Consider the following 19,080-nt stretch of genomic DNA (forward strand, 5'->3'; position numbering starts at 1 on the left):
AAATTGTACTTAGATTCTTAACATACTACCTCGATATTGCAAAATACGGGCAGTCTTATGGCAGACTCTGCACTAATGGAAATAACTCTTTTGTCAACGGATCCTGAGTTTGGTAGGGCTTGAAAATTTGCCATTAAAGACAGATATATTCCAGATATTTCACTTGCATTCTGAGGCAGCAGCCCTGCTGATTCAATTGTAAGTTCTTTGGATTCCATGGCATACAAAAATGGGCATGAGGAAGAAAATTTTCATAAAATCTGGCAGAGGTTCCTCAGTTAGGCTTTCTGGCTTTCAGTTCTGATACTATCAGATGTCTCTGATACCACTGAGGACAACGTACATCACCTTGAGATTTCCTACCATCTTCTATTGGAAGAGGAGAATATTTTGGTTCTCTGATCAGTCATGAAGCTTGTGAATCAAGACTGACTATGTGGTAATTGTAGCTGTCACAATTATCACACTTACAGACACATAAACCTGTCTTTTCTCATATTAAAAGATGATGTCACATTTTGATTTTCATTCTTTTAAGTTAAAAGACGGTTAATACCGAAATTCTACATGTTTTTTTCTGATAAGGAAGATTCTGCCTAGGTATGTTAGTCTTTAACGTTTTCTGAATCCTCTCAAAGTGCTTTACACTGTATACACAACATGACTACTTTTCCAACATATTTGGGCAGGCACTACTCCTGGTAAAAAAGAAAACTTTTGTCAACTACTAACCATCACATGATGAAAAATCTGAATACACAAATTATTTTTATGCAACTGCCTTAATGCATAACAATCCCAAAGGGCGTATTAAGAAAACCTCGCAGAGAGGTAATGAGAATATTGTTATAAAGTGAGTTCTGACATAGGTAGCTGAGCCAGGTAGGAGGGGGAAGTTCCCAGTGACTGGGAGAGCTCAGTGAGAGTTTCATCTTCAAACTGTGGTGTCATGAGAAAGCTGAAAGGGTCAAAACTGAAGATGTGTGGACAGACAGGATATGGGTAAGATGGAGGACTTTAAAAGCCTGATAAGACCTCAGAATGAAGGTGATTTTGCACTACTCCCTGAACTAAAAAATTAGCCTGGGCTTTAGTCTCTCCACTCCCTTTGTCTCAAGAACACTGAAAGTATGATTTAGAGCCAAAATTGAAATGCTCATTATGTTATCTTTGTTTTATAGCTGGAAGGTGTAGGATATAGTACATAACAAGAAACTGTACTGAGCAGCACAGGACTATCCCAGTGTCTTATTTGCTCTTGGTGCGGTATTTTAGTATCCGTTATAACTAACTGTCCAGAACAATTTGCTTAATTCATTTAAACTAAATTCTGACCAGGAACCCAGACATGAAAGTTACTAAATTACCAAGGCACTAAAAAGAAGCTGTTTCCTATACTACATTTGTAGAATGCTTTAATATATATTCAGTATCCAGTGACTTGATTTTTCTTGATCTCATTGCCACTACCCTGTACTTTAAACCTCTGGAGAATTCAATCCAACGCTCTTCCATGACTAACAAGCTGTTTAATTCACCAATGGCTTCCTTCATTATTTTACAGTTGCAGCTTGGGAAAAGTGAGTGTGTGTACTGACAAGACTATTATAAGGACTACTGTAATAATACCATACTATTAGCAGCTCCTTACTTAGAAGGAATTAAAAATCCTATACGAAATGCGTGCTTTTCATTTGAAAAAAAATGCAGCAAAGGCTGTGCAAACTAAAGATTGTTTGAAAATAAGAACAAGGTTTTCACATAAAAAAAGATTGTACAGATATTATTTTTTCTTCTTTATTGTGTATAAATGACTTAGAGAGAGTGCAGGTTTATCTACTGATAATTCTTGCTGGAGACCTACAGCACCTTCAAAAGTAGCCTGGGCATAAGTGAAAGAAAATCATTTATACCTGATAGTTATGAAAGGTCATGAGTGAAGAAATAAATTCTAGATCTCATAGGTCTAGCCTTAGGGAAGGGAGGGAGGGGGCGCATTAGTTCTATGATCTGTGTAGGTTTCTTTACATGAATGTGAGTATGTGTGCATGTATACAAAACCACACAAAACCTTATTAAGCAACTAAAAGAATTCACATTTCCATTTCTTTTCTCCTGTATTTATCTTTCCTTTTCTCTCCTCACCTAATACCCTTTTGGTCCATGATGTTCTTCATTATCTCAATTCACTTGTGTTAGACTCCTTATTTCCACAGTTTCAAAGGCTTTCGTACTGTCAAATAACAAACTATGCTTCCTAAATCCGAAACTGAGAAGTAAAAATAATTCTTAAATACTAGATCTAACAACAAGCTAATGAAACTGATACTTCAGTCCCAGAAATGCACCTGCGAAGCCTCCTGCACGGTAGGTCTTAAGTAAAATGAATTTAATGGTCTGATCCCCAGCTCATTTGTGAGCAGTAGGATGGGGCCTATTATGCTCTTATGACACTATAGTTGAACTAGCGTGGGGAATCTTGGACAATTCAAACCAGAGTTACCCCTTTGCATCAATGGGCACCCATCCTGTCACATTTCTTGATAAAAAAGCTCTATGTGAAGATGTAGTACAGAAGATGTCCATATCTGCAATCCTTAAATTGCTTAAACACCAAACACCTTTGCACCCCAAGTGGTTTCAGAATAACAAAATTCACTTAAATACATGTGCTCTATTCTAAGTAACTACAAGATTAGGCTCAATGGGGCTTTGAGCAACCTGGTCTAGTGGGAGGTGTCCCTGCCCATGGTAGGGGTGTTGAAACTAGATGATCTTTGAGGTCCCTTCCAACGCAAACCCTTCTGTGATACCATGACACCGGGCTACAGTCATTCAGAAGGCACTTCTTACTAATGGGGATGCTCCTATTTGACTGCAGCAAAACGGACTATGAACTTCACCTGCACTACTTCAAATAAGGGACTCTGCAAAGAAAACTAATAAAAAACTACAGGAAACTGACCCTAGGAATAACAGATTTTTAACAATATTTAATAATAGATGAACAACAACTAATAGCACACTAATTACTCTTGAAAATCTCCTTTAGAAACTATTGAATACTACCCCTTTAAAGATTTATCACAGGACTATGTGACATTTGATGTTTGATTTTGGGCACAGAGTTTACGAGTATGCAGGCAGCGCTGTTTGTGTATCTGTACACATTTAACACTAAATTATATTTTTTGTTTCCATCTATGAGATAAAGCCTTCCTTGTTACATAGCTGAAAAGGTCTAAGGTTTCTGGAAAGGATGTGTTTACTGTAAATTAATCCACTAAGAAAGTTAGGGAGGGCAGACTATTTTAGGAAATGTAAACTTAAAGAAAAATAACAGCAGCAAGTCAAGAGCCAACTGTTTCTGTTTTGATTTATTCAGTATTTCAGAGCTGCTGCTTCTATAGGGAACAATATGCAAGGCATTGGAAATTCAGAAGGCACCTCTTTTGTGTACCATAAAAATGTGCTGCTAACCTACAATACCCTCATAGAAATACAATTCAATAAGGAACTCAGTTGGGAAGATGCCTCAATAGAACGACATGAAAAAATGGTCAATACAAGAATGATTTAGTTTACCTTACAAGGGATTTTGATGCTGGAAATAAATAGGGCTTTGAAACTTGTAAAATAAAAATCAAGATAAACACAGACCCATATTTTTAATTCTCACACATATTTAATGTGACTTTTTAGCAGATCATTGCCTCTGAATCATCACTTCTATCAAGCCTATCACTTGAGAAGTGTTACAGCACTTAGCCCTCAGGGCAAAGATAAGTCTTCACCATTGTCACATACAGTACACATATTGAGCCATATTATGCTGAATGGGAATACAGTACACTGTAGAAACAGTACTGATTCTTGCAGAATATCCTGAGATACTTATCAAGCTGTTAAAGGAGACATCAGTCTTTTGTCTGTATTGCCCTTGACACATCCTGAAGGAAAGTATCTGGAAATTCTTTGTTTGTTGAAGAACTCTCAGATCCCTTAGGTCTAATGTAGGTTAAGTGCACCACAGATCTTTCAAAAATGGAAAAGCACCTTGAAAACCGCTATCTGAACTCACCAGAAACAAATAAATAACGGCACTGAATAAGTAAGACCTAACACCTGTAATGAAATGGAAGCCTGAAAATCCACATGCATCCTAAAAGAGGAACAACTAATTATTGACATTCAGGGTATCAAAACCAGTCATCTCAACATAGCAAAACCAGACAAACTCCAAAAACCTTCCCCAAATAACTGCCACCACCAGGGGTTAAATGAATGATGGGAAACTTTACCACATTAGCATCTGATTATCATTGCATATATTTTCAAGGATAAATAATTATCTGTCTGCATTCAGGATTTGCTTATTGATTAACACACAAACTGCACAGCAAACATCCTGTATGACAACATTATTTTTTTTTTCCTTTCACTTATTGCTTGCATTAATACCTGCCATTTACTTACTCTGCAACTGTTACTCAATTATACTTGCAATATTTTGAAGGGAGAAGTTGGGGACAAGAAAACAAACAGAAATTTATCGCGTGACTCAAAGTTTTTTTTTGTTTGTTTGTTTTGCGTATTCATTTTGTATCAGAACAGAATTATGCAGTTAACAATTTTAATAAGCACAAGTGCTAGAAATGTCCCTTTTGTTGCTTTTGTTTGTTTTCTACTTCATAAATGCCATAGCAGCCAACAAAACTTTCACAACATATCATGAAAAAATATTTTTCCTTTCATATTTTTCCACAGGCAAATCACAGAAAAATTCATGGCTTTCCTGTCTCAACAGAAACTTACAGAATAAAGAAAATGAAAAATAAAACCTCAACCTCTTTTTTAGATTATACAAAATAAAACATCGACAAAACACGAAATTGACTTCTGGTCTCCAAAAGACATTTGTGCTTTCTGTTAGAAATCGATTTCATCAGATCTTAAGAGCTTAGAAATACATTGTCACATGCATCTGCTACATCTATTGTGTTGGAACGAGTAGCAGGTGAGATGCCAGCACAGAAGCACAGGAGGCTGCCAAGTGCCGTGCCCTCTACCTGTTTGCCAGCCAGGCCAGGGAGAGGGAGAGCAGCCACGGTGTACTGTCACTGTCACACGACTGTCACTGAAGCAGTGCCATCACCGGCCACCTCCCCACCACCTCAGCCTGTTTCAGGTTGTGTGCTCAGGGTCGGGGTGATTGCAAGAGGTGCCTAACATCGCACCACTGCCCCATGGCAACAGTGGCCCATGCTCCATGAGTAGGATGCTGGGTGATTTTTGTCTACCACATACACCTCTATACGTCTTAGGTTTTGAGTTATCTACATCACTTGAATTTCAAAGCCAGTTAAACTTCCACGTATGACTGCCGATGCAGATTATGAAAAAATGTGTACACGTTTATATAGTATTTCAGTTCTCAGCTTCCCAGGGGTAATGCGATTGATATGCCATTAGGGAAGTGTGGAGAAACGGACCATAGATAAAGCACAGGGGAAAAGGCTGGTACAGCCAGCCAAAGAAAATGGCTTCATGTTAAAAGAAACAAACTAAAAAGATACTTCAGGAGAGTAAAGCACACATGGCACCCTACTCCCTGAGCAGATCTAACTTGCACAATGGCCACTTAGAAATATGGCTACTTAAATTACCCCTAATCTCGGAGAATTACTTATTTTATACAAAGGGGAATTTAGGACACTTGAAAATTATTATTTTGTAACACTGTCTTGATACAGAAACAACATAGGGAGAAAGGCATTGTGTGAACATTCTCAGAATCAGTCTGTCTCTCCGTCTCAGCTCTGAGATGAAACAACCTGTAATTTCACTCCTAAGACTCTACTGACTGGAGTCAAACAGTAATTCTGAGTTGTATAAAATTGTACAGGGAGACTGTAATGTGGATAAATATCCAGAGGGATTAGCTAAGACCACCAAACTCATTTTACTTGTGACCTATTCAGATTTGAAGTCAGTCTCTTATCATTACTATTTTATTAGAATGAACCATTCTTAAACAATTTATCCAGAGTGTTCCCTGAAGCATGCATTCAATCAATTCCAGACATGCACTTTTTTCCTAGACTTTTTTCTTCCCTTCTTACAAACACATTTTGTTCTATCACTACAGAAAAATAGATTTTCACATTAGGACAGCTGAAAATCCAAAACATGCCTTCCATGTGTTGACAACTGGTAAAAGATACCATAGTAAATTCGCAGTCACTTTAGAAACAGCTTATTAGGACAACTTAATATTAGCTGACTATATTTAAACCACTTTCATATTTTAAAGCTTTCCATGAACTAGCTTTCAGTTTCCACTCATTGTCCCTCCCTTTTCAGGGCTCAGTCAGCTGAGAGAAGGCAACGACTGCTGCCAGCTTTTTATTTGCTGGGTGATTTTGGTACCCTCTGGGTAAGGTTAAATAATATTGTATTACATGTAAAAATTCCATCCCAAATTTAGATTTTTGTAAATAAAACACTGTGGAAAAACACTTCCCTAAGCACAGTGCAGAATCACTGAATGCTATGTAATTGTCAAGAAAAAGGCATGGCCAAGGTCATGGGCGTCAACTTGTGTTTTGACAAAATAATGCTGAGAATTCACCGATGTCCATCTAAAGGGCTCAGCCAATTCACTCAAGTAAAACAGAAGGTACAGAGAATTAGAAGTCCGTTTACAGTGCACTCATCCATGTATTATAAATCAGAAGCCAAAAGCATCAGCGCTCTCCAAAGTTCCTGCTAGTATCACAGCTTTTTCTTTTGAGCAGACCTAATCTAGCTTGCATGAAAGTTTGTTACAAAACTTTCAAAAGTTATTCATAAACGAATCTTCTCAGCGTATATTTGAAAAAGCATATGATGATAACAACAGGGGCAGTATGAACTCCTCTGTAGGTCCAGCACTGTAGAGAACACTATTTGACATTCTATAATGTAAACTGCCCAGATTACCTGTTTTCTATAAACATGATTATAAAGAGTGCATTTTCACATAGTTGGGCAACCTCTACAGAAGCAGAAGGAATGACTGGCATGTAGAACTTCATTTACAATGTTCATTTCCTGTTCATTATGGCAGGTAAATTACACAAGGTTGGCAACTACTGAAGAAAGCTTCCACAAACAGGTTCCCTATATGGCCAACAGGAGACATATCATAGGGTTCAAAGTGCACAGCTGGATATAAAGCGCCTAAAAGAGAACGTTACCAATATTTTATTACCAAGGATCTTTTCTCATCAATCTCATTCAGTATTTCAGCTTCCCTATTGATTATATGGCAGTTTTTAAATGGTCAGAGACTGAATCCAATCAAACCTGTTGAAAGAAGCAAAAGCGATCAAACTAATGAGCGCATATTATGTTATTTACAACACAAATAATTTGGTTCCTGGGGCCTGCCTCAAATAAAGCAGTGGGCTGAAATAACCAATGATTAAATCAAGTGGAAAGCAGCACACTGAATCTGAAGGCCTGGATTCACAACACAAAGATTCATAACACAAAGTATTCCGAAGTCAAAAGAGTACTTTTTCTCATTTCTGTACAGATGCACAAACAAATAAGTGTTACATCTTTGTTTCTATTGATAAGAATAAAGAAATATTTTTTATTTATATGACTACCACTATGCCAGGAATATAACTACTTTATCCATCACATCTGCTTGAATATCCTTAAGAACTTCTGTAGCCAGAAGTGCGATACAAAATCTCTACTGTCAGCTTAAAAAAATACTTAGGAAAAGCTGAGGGGGTCAACAGTTTTTGGTTTTACTCCACTTCTTACATGCTTAAGTGATTTCATCAACATCACAAAGTCCTTCATATTGAATGAAGCACCTCCCGGTCTGATCCTACGCTCAACATGAAGACACAATCACAACGCTCAACGGCACTTAGAGATCATCAGCTTAAAATACAGAGTATACGGAATTTAAAACGATGCAGAGCATTTTCAAATGAAAATCATCTTTTTAGTTTTGAAAGGATACTGACATATTTATGTAATTAAAGAGACAAAAAAAAGCAAACAACCAAAAAAAATATACAAACCCGTAAGAAGAGAAGCCTGCAGAAACACAAGCCCTAACTTCTCAACCCTGACTACTAGAAGGAAGAGGTATCTACTCACCTACTAAACACAAGAAAATTCATTGTGAGGTTAGTCCAAAGTCCAAGCTGTCCTAGCTCTGGCCTGTTAGGATAAGAAAAAAGACCAACAGACATGCTGGGAGTAGGTGGATGGAAAAGACGGGTTGAGATTTATGTCTTTGAAAGTTCAGGTAAACACCTGAATTGAAATCCTGATTCAATGGCCTTAGCAACAGTTTTGTTGCTGACTTCATTAAGATTTCATGCCTAGAATAGGAAGTTTATTTAATTTTAAATTTTGAACACAACAGTAATCAAACCAGTAAAAAGTTCCTCTTCTAAGGAAAGCTCAGGCTATTCTCTTATTTTTCTAGATTTTCATATGTCTTCATATTTTATCTTGGGGATTCAGGAGCGCTGTGAAAGTTGTATCATAGGTAGGTTGGTGTCCTTCATTTTTCTCCTAAAATATTGATATGCTTGAGCACTCTATCACAATCCAGTGAGCTTCTCTGAGAGTAACAGAATCAGATCACCAACAAAATTCCCATTCAGTAGGCTTGCTCTTGTCCTGACCTCCTTGGAACAGTAAGCCTAGTCTAAAATTATTTGCACTTTTCAGGAGAACAAGAAAGCCTGTGTGTAAATTCTTGGTTTTACAATTCTTTTGTACTCAGATTCATTGTACTCAGAATTTAAACATTCCTCAGCCCATCGGGCCTTACACAGTCCCATTCTATCTCCTTTCCATCTCTCTCTCTCTCTCTCTCTCATGATCAGGAAGAGGGTACTTGGTCACTATTTCACCCTTAGCTATCAAGCAAAGAAGTTCAGGCCCTAGTCTTTTAGTACTTTCTTACAACCACACACATCAGGAGTCATCTAATACCTCATGACCGTAAAAACAGAACTTATTTTATTTAGCAAATAAGTCCAACTAGGTTATTTAATGAAGCAAGCTTGTTGTAAATGTTAACATAGTTTGGCAGGATTTTCTTGCCTGGTGTTGCCATGCAGTTTAAAACAGATGGCAAAGCTGAGCACAAAAATCTCCCTTTTACAGCAGAACCAGTAACAATACTGTTTGTATTATAGGCCAGAAGGCTTAACAGAAACTTCAGTAAAATTTTCCACGATAAACCAAGTGCTGAAATAGAAAATCGGTTCAGCCTCATTTTTCTGCCCTATGGGAAGAGACATTTGTTGTTACTTACTCATGAAAGGAGAAAGGTAGATGGGAAAATGGGCAGAATGCTTAGCATAATTAAATACTTTTCCTAATATTTAATAAACAATGGTTGCGTCCAATGTAACCTCAAGACATTTTTTAAAGTTGCCATTGCCCTCAAATGTGACTATTTTTGACCTTTTAGAGACCCTCAGTTTTCTTAACTTCTCTCCTTTCGACTCATTTTGTTGATAAATCATCCTCTCATTCAGAACAGGAGAAGCTTTACAGGACGTCTAAGAAAGGACAGGTGAGTTGACAGAGCGAGCCCCTTAGAGCAATACTACAGTAGAAACATAGATTCTGCCGAGACTGAAGTGTGATGCTGGTCATACAGCAGAAGGCATTGCGGTTTCACTCTTATTAGTGGGAACTACAGGTTTGAGTGCTGTCTGTCTTCAGGCTGATCTAAATTCTCTCTAGCTGCTGGGCTGACCTTCTTCCATTGGCTTCACCTCAGTGACAGCAAATGGCTAGGCATCAGTAGAACTGTCCTACAGGGAAAATGCGCAAAAAGACTCAGGCCCACAGTAGGGAGGTTCCCAAATACTGTGATTGGAATATGAGGAATGTTTACTTTATCAGTCAAAAATTTGATATGATATTTGATTCTAAACCTAAATGTTAAATAATGTATATATTTGCTAATTATTTGTATCTGGCCACAAACTCTCTGTCTCAATGGCAGGATTGGGATACACTTAGGATACAATTAGGATAGAGGTTTGCAGTTCTGCCTAATTGATGATTACTCTCTAGGGGAAATGGATCAAATGGATATGTGAAAGATGATGACGCTAATTGTGTGAAAGATGGGTTATCTGAATGCTGTTCACAGGACCAGAAAGATGGAAGGAGCAGAAGAAAGGGAGAAGCCAACTGAGAAAATTATTAGGAAATTTTGATATGAATCCACAAAGTAGATGGGAGCCGTCAGGCTTAGCAGCCATTGGGTAGTATCTAGGGAAAGCTAGAATATGTCAGGGGCTAGTACTGGAAGTCTTAATTTGAAACTATCCTGAAATCACAATTTCTGCTTGCTGCTGGTTCGTCTGTACTAAGATTCAACAGAGGTAGTAGTAAGACAGATGCTCCTGTGGTAACCAGCACAGCCTTTGGCAATATTTCTGTGTCATGCATCTGAAAATACGATGTTCAGCTTGGGCAGTGGAAATACAGGAAAGAAGGTCTGCAGATGCGAACATTACTAACAAATGGGATGTAACTTAATTATATACTGTAGCATTAAGTTCTCAGGTTCATACTTTATTATTTTCTATTTCTAGTGTCTGAGTTTGTTATCAGTATAATAAAACAAAACGGGGTGGGTGACAAGAGCAGAATGTCTAAAAGAAGAGGCATTATTGGTGTTTGTTGGACACAGAAGGTCATCGACAGGGAAGTTTGCAGAACTGAACTGGACAACTGCAGGCTTGTAAAACTGCAAAGAAACAACATTTAATATGGTTCAAGCATTGGAAAATAGTTTGGTACAACATGAACTGAAACAGAAACTCAGATGAAGAGGAAAGCTTAAAAGGCCCTGTTACCACCTGGAATGCAATAAAAAGGGACAGAAATGTCTGGTTTCTCTTGACAAGAAATAGAACTGCAATGTAATGACAGGAGAAAATGGGAGGGTTCACAGACAGTTTATATCGCCAAAGGACCGAAAATGTTAAGGAAGTTTGTGTGCCTCATCAGCTGCAAAAGTACAGACACCAAATCCTAAGCTTTATTTGCCTTCTCTTCAACCCACTGTCATTTTAATCCTCATGAAAGATAGCAATCTCAACATCTTTCTCTGTTTGCTGTTGCACGAGTATTTATTTACTAGGGCCACTGGGGGAAAACAAATCATAGAGAACAAATGGCTTTATGCTCTCTCACATCCCAGCCGACACGATGTTTGAAAATATTGGCTTGTGCACCACAGTCCTACAATTTTGAGTAAACTGTTCTGTTATTATAGTAGAGCGGTGTCCCAAGAAATAACATAGGGTCTAATGGAGTCTTTAAAAGTCTCCAATGCTTCAGAAAGATGTACGAGTTATCTCCTTTTCAAGGAGCTGGCGGTAATTCTTGCTTTTAGGAGAATTAATAATAAGCTACATAAATAAAAATAATACCTGAAGAAGAAAAATTATGTTTATATTAGCACAGCATATTCCAGGTACTGTAGAATGCATATATAGGTACGAATAAACGGTTCCAAAATTATATGAAAGACTTACACACAAAAGGATTTAAACAAAGTCCTATACTGTCATTGACAGAATATAGTTAGAATTACAGTAGCCTTTCACACCCCTCTTCTGTAATTAACGATGAATGAAAACCTCACTACGCTAAGATATTTTCTGCAGAAAATGTAATTTTCTCCTGTGCTTTTTCCTTGGTTATTTAAATGGAACAATTCAGGTGCAGACCATTACTGGAGGTCAAGACTGAATCAGAATTTATTTTGATGCATGTTCAGCTATTGATGTTCGGTACAAAAATGTATTAAATAATATCTTCGATGAAAAAGAGACTGCAGATTTTGCTTTGACTTAGTAGGGGACTTTATTCTTTTAAAGTGTGTTGGCTAGCTCTCCTGAACTACAGCCCAAGCATTTTTAAATGTAATTTTATTAATTTATTAATTTATTTTTATTTAATTTTTAACCCACGCACCAAAACGCCATTTGTGTGATAACAGCATGTTCAGGGATTCCTAAGGGATATGGAAATTAATCCCACTTCTGTGAAAAGACCTTTTAATAACTCATATGTTATTTTACCTTCTGAGTTATCAGTGGGCTTTCCTCCAGCATTTTCTAAGGAAATGTCCTTGCAGTTTGAAAGGGAAGGAAAAAAAAAAACAGTAAAAAACCTAAGGAATAAGAATCTAAGAGTTTGTTCATTTTATGTAATTTTGAGTTGGTTATACAAGGCCACCTGTTTTTTAAGCAGACTTTAAAATGGTGGTCCAAGAAGAAGCCTCAGACCCTTTAAAACCTTCTGCAGTGTTTGTGTGTGCCCACATACAGGTTTGTTGTAGCCACCGGCATTTCGTTTGCAGTTCTGAATACAGCTTGCCAGCACAGTAAGATTCTGACTGCTGCAAATCCTCATGTTTCCACCTTCCTCCCTTGCTCTTTTCATATGCACATATGTCGCTGACAATTTCTCCTCTTTCCCTCCTTCCTTACATCCTTTTTTCAATAGTGCTCATGGATCAATAAGACATCATGGCACTGTATGGAGCCTGAGTGATTTCTCATACAATGGCTGCTGTGACCATGTTTCAATGGGAATTGCAAATCCCCTTGTAAGAAGGAGCTGAAGATATTTTCAGTCACTGAGCCATCGCTACAAGGGCACTGAACCTCAGAAAAGGCCCAGAAACCTGAGCTGCTGTGGAGCTTGAAAGGAACTGCTGCAGCCACGACACTTGATGGATCTCAGCCTTGATTACAAGAGCAGACTACTACCACCGTGATTGATGAAATCCTGCTTCAGAGAGGAGATGAGGAAACAATGAAAGCCCCAACTACTGTGCTGGGGGCAGGAGGGATGGAGGGAACCAAGGCAGAAGGGAAGTAGTTAGGAACCTGATCTAATGGCAGGGAAGCACATAGGTTTGTGGGAGGTGAGAAGAAAAATTTTTTTCTCCGTCAATTTTCTAATAGGTATAAAATAAAAATTATATGAACTACAGTCATCAGTTTATAGAGAAATCTATTACTCTTTGGGATCAAAAAGTGAGCACCAGTCGTGAATAATGGTTTCAGCCTGTGGCTTTGAGCATTAAATCCCATTTTTCAACAAGCAGGGCAGTAGTTTTCCACTATCACCTCAACTACAGTTTGTGTTCAGTGTGCTAGTGACTCTCCCTTGTTCCATCTATGCCCTCTTCTTTCTTATCTAGCTATATACAGTCTTATCATTTAAAATTTCAAAGATGTTACTGTCTGCACTCTCTCTCATTGTGCACATTTAAAATAGTATTTTTAACCAATGTCTTTTTCACGAGCTTAGCCAAGATGAGACTCTGAAGCCAATGAAGATTGTTTCCATTACTATGAACCAGAGAGAGAGATAACGGTTTAATCTTTCAATTTTTAAATACAAATTTTCTTATTCTTGGTTCGGTCTTCCTGTGTTGTTCCTAATTAGCAGGGGGCATGTTCTGGTCCATATGAAATTGAGATTTAGTTTTAGTTTAATTTTCTGTGAACACAAAGGGTATAGGTGGCTAATGCAGTAACCTTTCACTTCCAGAGGCTTAGACTGGAATTTGGTTTCAATTACAAGTGAAATAATTTAGTGGTCTCATCTTCACTTTTAGCAAAAACTGTTCTCATTACAAAACCACTCTGTACTAACTTCTCAAAACATCCCAGCCTTCTCCTAGAGGAAAACCACTGCTGGATTAGGAGTTCTGGGGGTCAGAAGTGAGTTTCATTTTCAGGGCTCCGTAAAGAAGCTGATTTAGGATTGGTACCTGGCTGAATCATGTTTAACAGTAATGAATGATATACATCTCTCAACTGTATCAGCAAAAAATTCAAATTAACTCAAAAACTATACTGCAAACACAAAGGCACATACAACAAGGTAATGCAAACAGATGTGCGGCACATGACATGTGAACACCACACCTCCCAGAAAAAACAATAGCATTTATAAACTTCTTGCACTTCTGTAAGAGTTACGCTGACTAATTTAAAGTACTGCCCCCCCCACCCACACACCCCTAAACTGCAACAAACCTCACAAACAGTAAGGCTATGCATGATCCTCATCTCATCTTTTAGGCCTACTGAAAGGACAACATGCAAAACATATCCATGTACAGTCACTATCTAAAAGTGGAACTGCTCTAGCTTGCATAACCTCCCTTGTTAGCTGGAATCCTACATTGCAAAGAATCCAGACCAATGTATCCTAAAACCTTTGGTTTATAAACTCTCTACTTGCTTTTGTGAAGCATGATTACCATGCACTAACTGGAGCAAAACAATCTATTTGATGTGGGACCCAGTGACTACTAAAAGCTGGATTGTAGCTTAGTATGAATGCTGATCATTTGTACTACAACACAGATAGTATTTGGCTAAACATAATGATGTAACAGTTATTGCTCAGGCAAAATCATTGCTTTCACTCCTTAAAGTCATTTGAGATTTGTTTCTTGAAATAAATACAACGCAAGATAGCAATCTCCATTAAAAACTATATGCTGAGATAATTTCAGTTTCCAAATGGAAGATTTCTTTTTCTAGCAACAAAACCGCCCCTCCAACTTGCCCATTGAAATTTGCTTCAGGCTGAAATTTAGTATGAAAGTCCCCATCTTCTGAACATATTATAAATTTTACAAAATTTAATTGAAATTAGATTTCCTCAGTGTTCCTCAGACACCCTCGTGAAAAACAGGAATTACATCCCCTGTTATCAACTTCTTTTTACATAAACGGAAACCTTTAACCATAGAATGGCCCAAACTAGCTCCCTTATACATAATTGAATTACATACACGCATGTATTTTCAGAAAACACAGGGACAAAAAACAAGGCAGATTTCTTTGTATTCTCCCTTCAGCTGAGCTGAACACTAAAGTAACACATCAGAGTCACAAAGGGGTGCCCTTGAATTGTCCACTAAGGAGAAACCAAGACAATTTTGGGAGAAGTGGAATGGAGGACTTGATGTTCAAATGTACAGAGGTGTTGCAAATATCTTAACAATGGGAAACTGCAACTTCTATCCTCTGTGCTCTGTGATAAGTTTAATGTATTACAAATCTGAGCTTTTTTTTTTGCATAGTTTCAGAGTTGCACATTACTGCAAGCAGAATACTCTCATTATTACATATTACCAAAAGTGCATTTGGAAGCTGGGCTATGTAACACATAGATTTAGTGAAAACACAAACTAAACATGACTATGTTTTCTTCCTGAAGAATATACCCAGTATGCTGACAGAACAGCACAGTGTTCTACTTCGTGCAGCATTAAGACCGAAGGTATGAAAAGTTCGTGTAATTTGCTTGATCTGTAGAAAACCAGAAAATTTGCATAAGCTCCACGTATTTTTAGGCACACCTGGAGATGGAAAGAACTTTATCAGGGGATAGTGAAAGCAGTCAATGCTTGTCTTCCACTCAGTTGCAAAATTTTCTTTGGGGTCCTAGAAATCCCCTACAGCATAGCCCTCACTTAATAGGGTAGTTGAACAAACCGTGTTTGGTTCACCAATCTCCAAGAGACAGGGACAAAAACTTCCACTAATTTCAGTGGTCACTGAAAGGGAAGGTACTTATTAGTGGCTAGCCTACTGTGCAGAGAGAACTACGCAGATGTACAGAAGGAAAATGGACATGAAAACTTTCTAAAACATACACTTTCTTAACGGGAAGCTAATTTTTAATTATGAAAGAGTTATTTTGCAACAGATATAATTTATTTAAGAATATTTCCACACAAACTGCGTATTCCGAACATTACAAATACAATAGATCAAGGTTAAGGGACAGTGTAATTCTAACAAATTTAGTGACAGGTTAAGATCAAGGGATGTCTTGACATTCTCCTCAGAAAGGTCAATCTAGCAGGTCTGCGATGTAAAAATGAAGACTCTGCCATCATTGCCATGGCAAAAGGTCAGACACAAGCTGATTGGTGATAGAATTATCAAATTAACCAATCGATGTGTGTGAGTAATAGATGTAAGCAATCCTGAGGGAGAGCCACAGGGCAAATGCCAGCTCATCAATAACACATTGCCTAGGAAAAGAAGATCCTCTCTTCAATCCATGTCCTTTACATTAGCAGTGGTATCAAGGAATTAAAAGAAAAATCGAAAGCAACAGCTTTAAATATGCTTCCAGACTGTACACGGCATTCAAATACCTTTCCAAAACAACTTCCATCACCTGCTCCGGTAAATAAGAGCATGCTAACATTCTAAAGAAAGGAGGCACCAAGAAATCCTATTCTAAACAGGTATATTCAAAGATTTAAGGATTTTTATACATGTCTGACACTAGTATAGACTTTATTAGGAATGCTATTTTACCTTTGGCAGTCACAGATACGTAAATCTCAGGTCTAATTGTGTGGCAAATTCTGCATGTTAAAATGCAAAAGAGATCACATGCATTCTTGCACTGAGGATTTTATACATAGGGTGTAGCAAGTGTATGAAGAATGTTTTGGCTGCAAGTAATATTTTCATGCACATTATATATCCCTTTGGGCAACTGGTTATTATTATGGCAGCTCCTATGTGGTTCAAAGGGTTAAACCCAGCAGGAGCTCTCTGCAAGTCCACAGGAAGGCAGACAATGCCTTTACCCAGGGGAAGAGGGCTCCAGGTAGGCAAAACTGAAACAAAGAACCAACCAAGTAGATAAAAATATGAGTTCTTGAGCTCAAGGGACATGCATTGACTGCAGGAAAGCAGACTGAACCCCATCCCTAGATATATGGTTATCTAAGATCAGTGGGACTGTCTAAACTTGGATGAAAATGTTAAGCCAGGGTAGGTTAAGTGCGTAAAAAAGCTGCTTTGTTATTTTAAACTTTTTCCATTTCTTCAATCACTGTATTTCTAAGCATAAATAAACTAGGATGATTTCAAGACCCTTACCTGCTAGTGATATTTCCCTAAGGGAGATGCACACTTGAAGCTGTAAAAATCTCCGTAGCCCTGCTACAGAATCCCAGGAGAGCAGCTCAGGGCATGCACCTGGGGCTCTGTGCTGTGAGAGGGCTCCTCTCCAGAATGAAAACAGGCCAGCAACCTGATCCCTGGCCAGTGTGCTCCACTGAGATACAGGAAAGGTCAAAGGTACACCTTATCCTGCATGTGGATGGACCAGAGTCAGGATGTCTAATGTGACAAAGCCCCTGTCCATGTTAGCAACAACAACTGCACAGGAGGCAAACAGTATCAGTAACATGTTGGCTATTTCAGGATTCCTCATTCCTTCCAGTGTCATCGACACTTCAGAGAAAGGCAAGCACAGTGATCTTTGCACGGGAAACCAGAGCTCGGTTTACCATATGCTTCTTAGCCACCACCTTCAAAAAAGGCATAGAAAGGACCATTAGGCTTGCAAGTCTTCTGCCCAATTATCCCAAGTCATTATACCTGTTCTTGCCCTGTATAGTTGCACTGCTCTCAGTCACTGCCATTCAGGTGTTGTTCCTGCTTCTCCTTACAAAGTTCTGGTTCTGAGAATCTTAATTTAGCTCCAGTGATGCATCTATTATCATGGCAATATGATATTGCTATTATCACAGTAGGAATGGTAATATGGTAGCACTCAGAGTAAGAATCCATTCTGCCATCAAAAAGCACGCGTTGCTCCTATTACTGTTAATGGGAGCTATGCACATGTATCAATGGCAGAACAGGTCCCTAAGTGAGCACAATTACAACCCCTACTGTGAAATTCTCTGAATGCTATTTTCACATTGCTTTTATTATAGATGTACATAACACTATAAAAAAATTCTAACTCATTTGAATAGGATACCCATTTGAATATGAGCTAGTTTCCGTAAAATTTAAATTGCATTCCTTTGAAAAGAAACCTTTCTGATATTTTAGATGCTTAATTTTCCCTAATGTATTGTTTAAAATGCAGTTAATATTCTTCCCTCAAAAATTACAAAAGGCATAGAAGCATCTCACACTGTGTGTTTATCTGTAGGAGGTGCAGAGTTTTTGTCAATGGACTAACAGCCTGGGCTACAGGAGGAATGAATAAGCTTGGTGCCACCGAATACAATAGAGTTCTATTGATTCACTTTCCTCGAAGATCTAGCCCTGTATCGCCTTCTCAATCTGCAACAGTATGGTTGATAATGCCACTTTTTAAACACTTGAATATTTTTATAATTATTGTTTTACATTTCTTCTGATCCGCAGTTTAATGAGTACTAGCGTTCAGGTCTATAATTTTAGTAGTTCCTTCGATATCTAAAAACCCCTGACAAGATACGGTTATGGCCTGTGGGAGCTTTGATTGCTGGTTTGTCCAGTAGTTTTACATTGCAGTAACTCCAGTCAATCATAAAACGTTATGCCTAGGTCTGCCAGAAAACAGAATGACAAATATTTATCTGTCAGTGTTCCCAACTTGCTTGAGGAACCAATCTTCATAGGGACCTCAAGTCACCACTGATACAAAAATAATATAAAGCAGGACTTAAAAACTGAATATAAAAATTTGCAGGCCAAGACAAAAATGAGCTCCTGTAACTTTAACATGACCTGCTGTATGAAAAAATTCAAAGGCTTTTCACCTAGTAATTTACTAATAATTCTATTTAAAACAATCAAAGCTTACTTAGCTTATTTAAAAGAAGCTAAGTTTACTAGAAGTTGATGGAATGACTTATTTTGGATTGTGCTGCTGTACCATTTAGAGGCTGTGAGTTCACATACAGCCTCTGCTATTTTATCAGCATTAAAAATGACATGACAACGCAATGAGATCTGGTTTCTGATGCTGTAAGTAAGCTGTCACCCTTCCCTCAAACCCTAGGGAAATATGGAATATCTAACCACCTCTGAACAAGCTCATGGTTCTAGATTAATGAACAGCATTAACAAGGCACTGATGTGAGGAAATACATCCCACTTACAATGTCACTGCATACTACTCAACAGACCTAGGAGAAAAATTAACAGAGAGAAAGCTAATAGGCAGAAAAAGTCAAACCAGTTT

At 38.0% G+C, this 19,080-nt stretch overlaps 1 protein-coding gene across 7 annotated transcripts in view; it reads right to left on the reverse strand.

The window, feature by feature from the left end:
* NPAS3 (neuronal PAS domain protein 3) overlaps nt 1-19,080 on the reverse strand; it is a 625,871-nt gene that overhangs the window by 224,569 nt on the left and 382,222 nt on the right. The gene's annotated exons all lie outside the window — the stretch shown is intronic.

Source organism: Chroicocephalus ridibundus, chromosome 4 (genome assembly GCF_963924245.1).
Source record: "Chroicocephalus ridibundus chromosome 4, bChrRid1.1, whole genome shotgun sequence".
Taxonomy (NCBI): domain Eukaryota; kingdom Metazoa; phylum Chordata; class Aves; order Charadriiformes; family Laridae; genus Chroicocephalus; species Chroicocephalus ridibundus.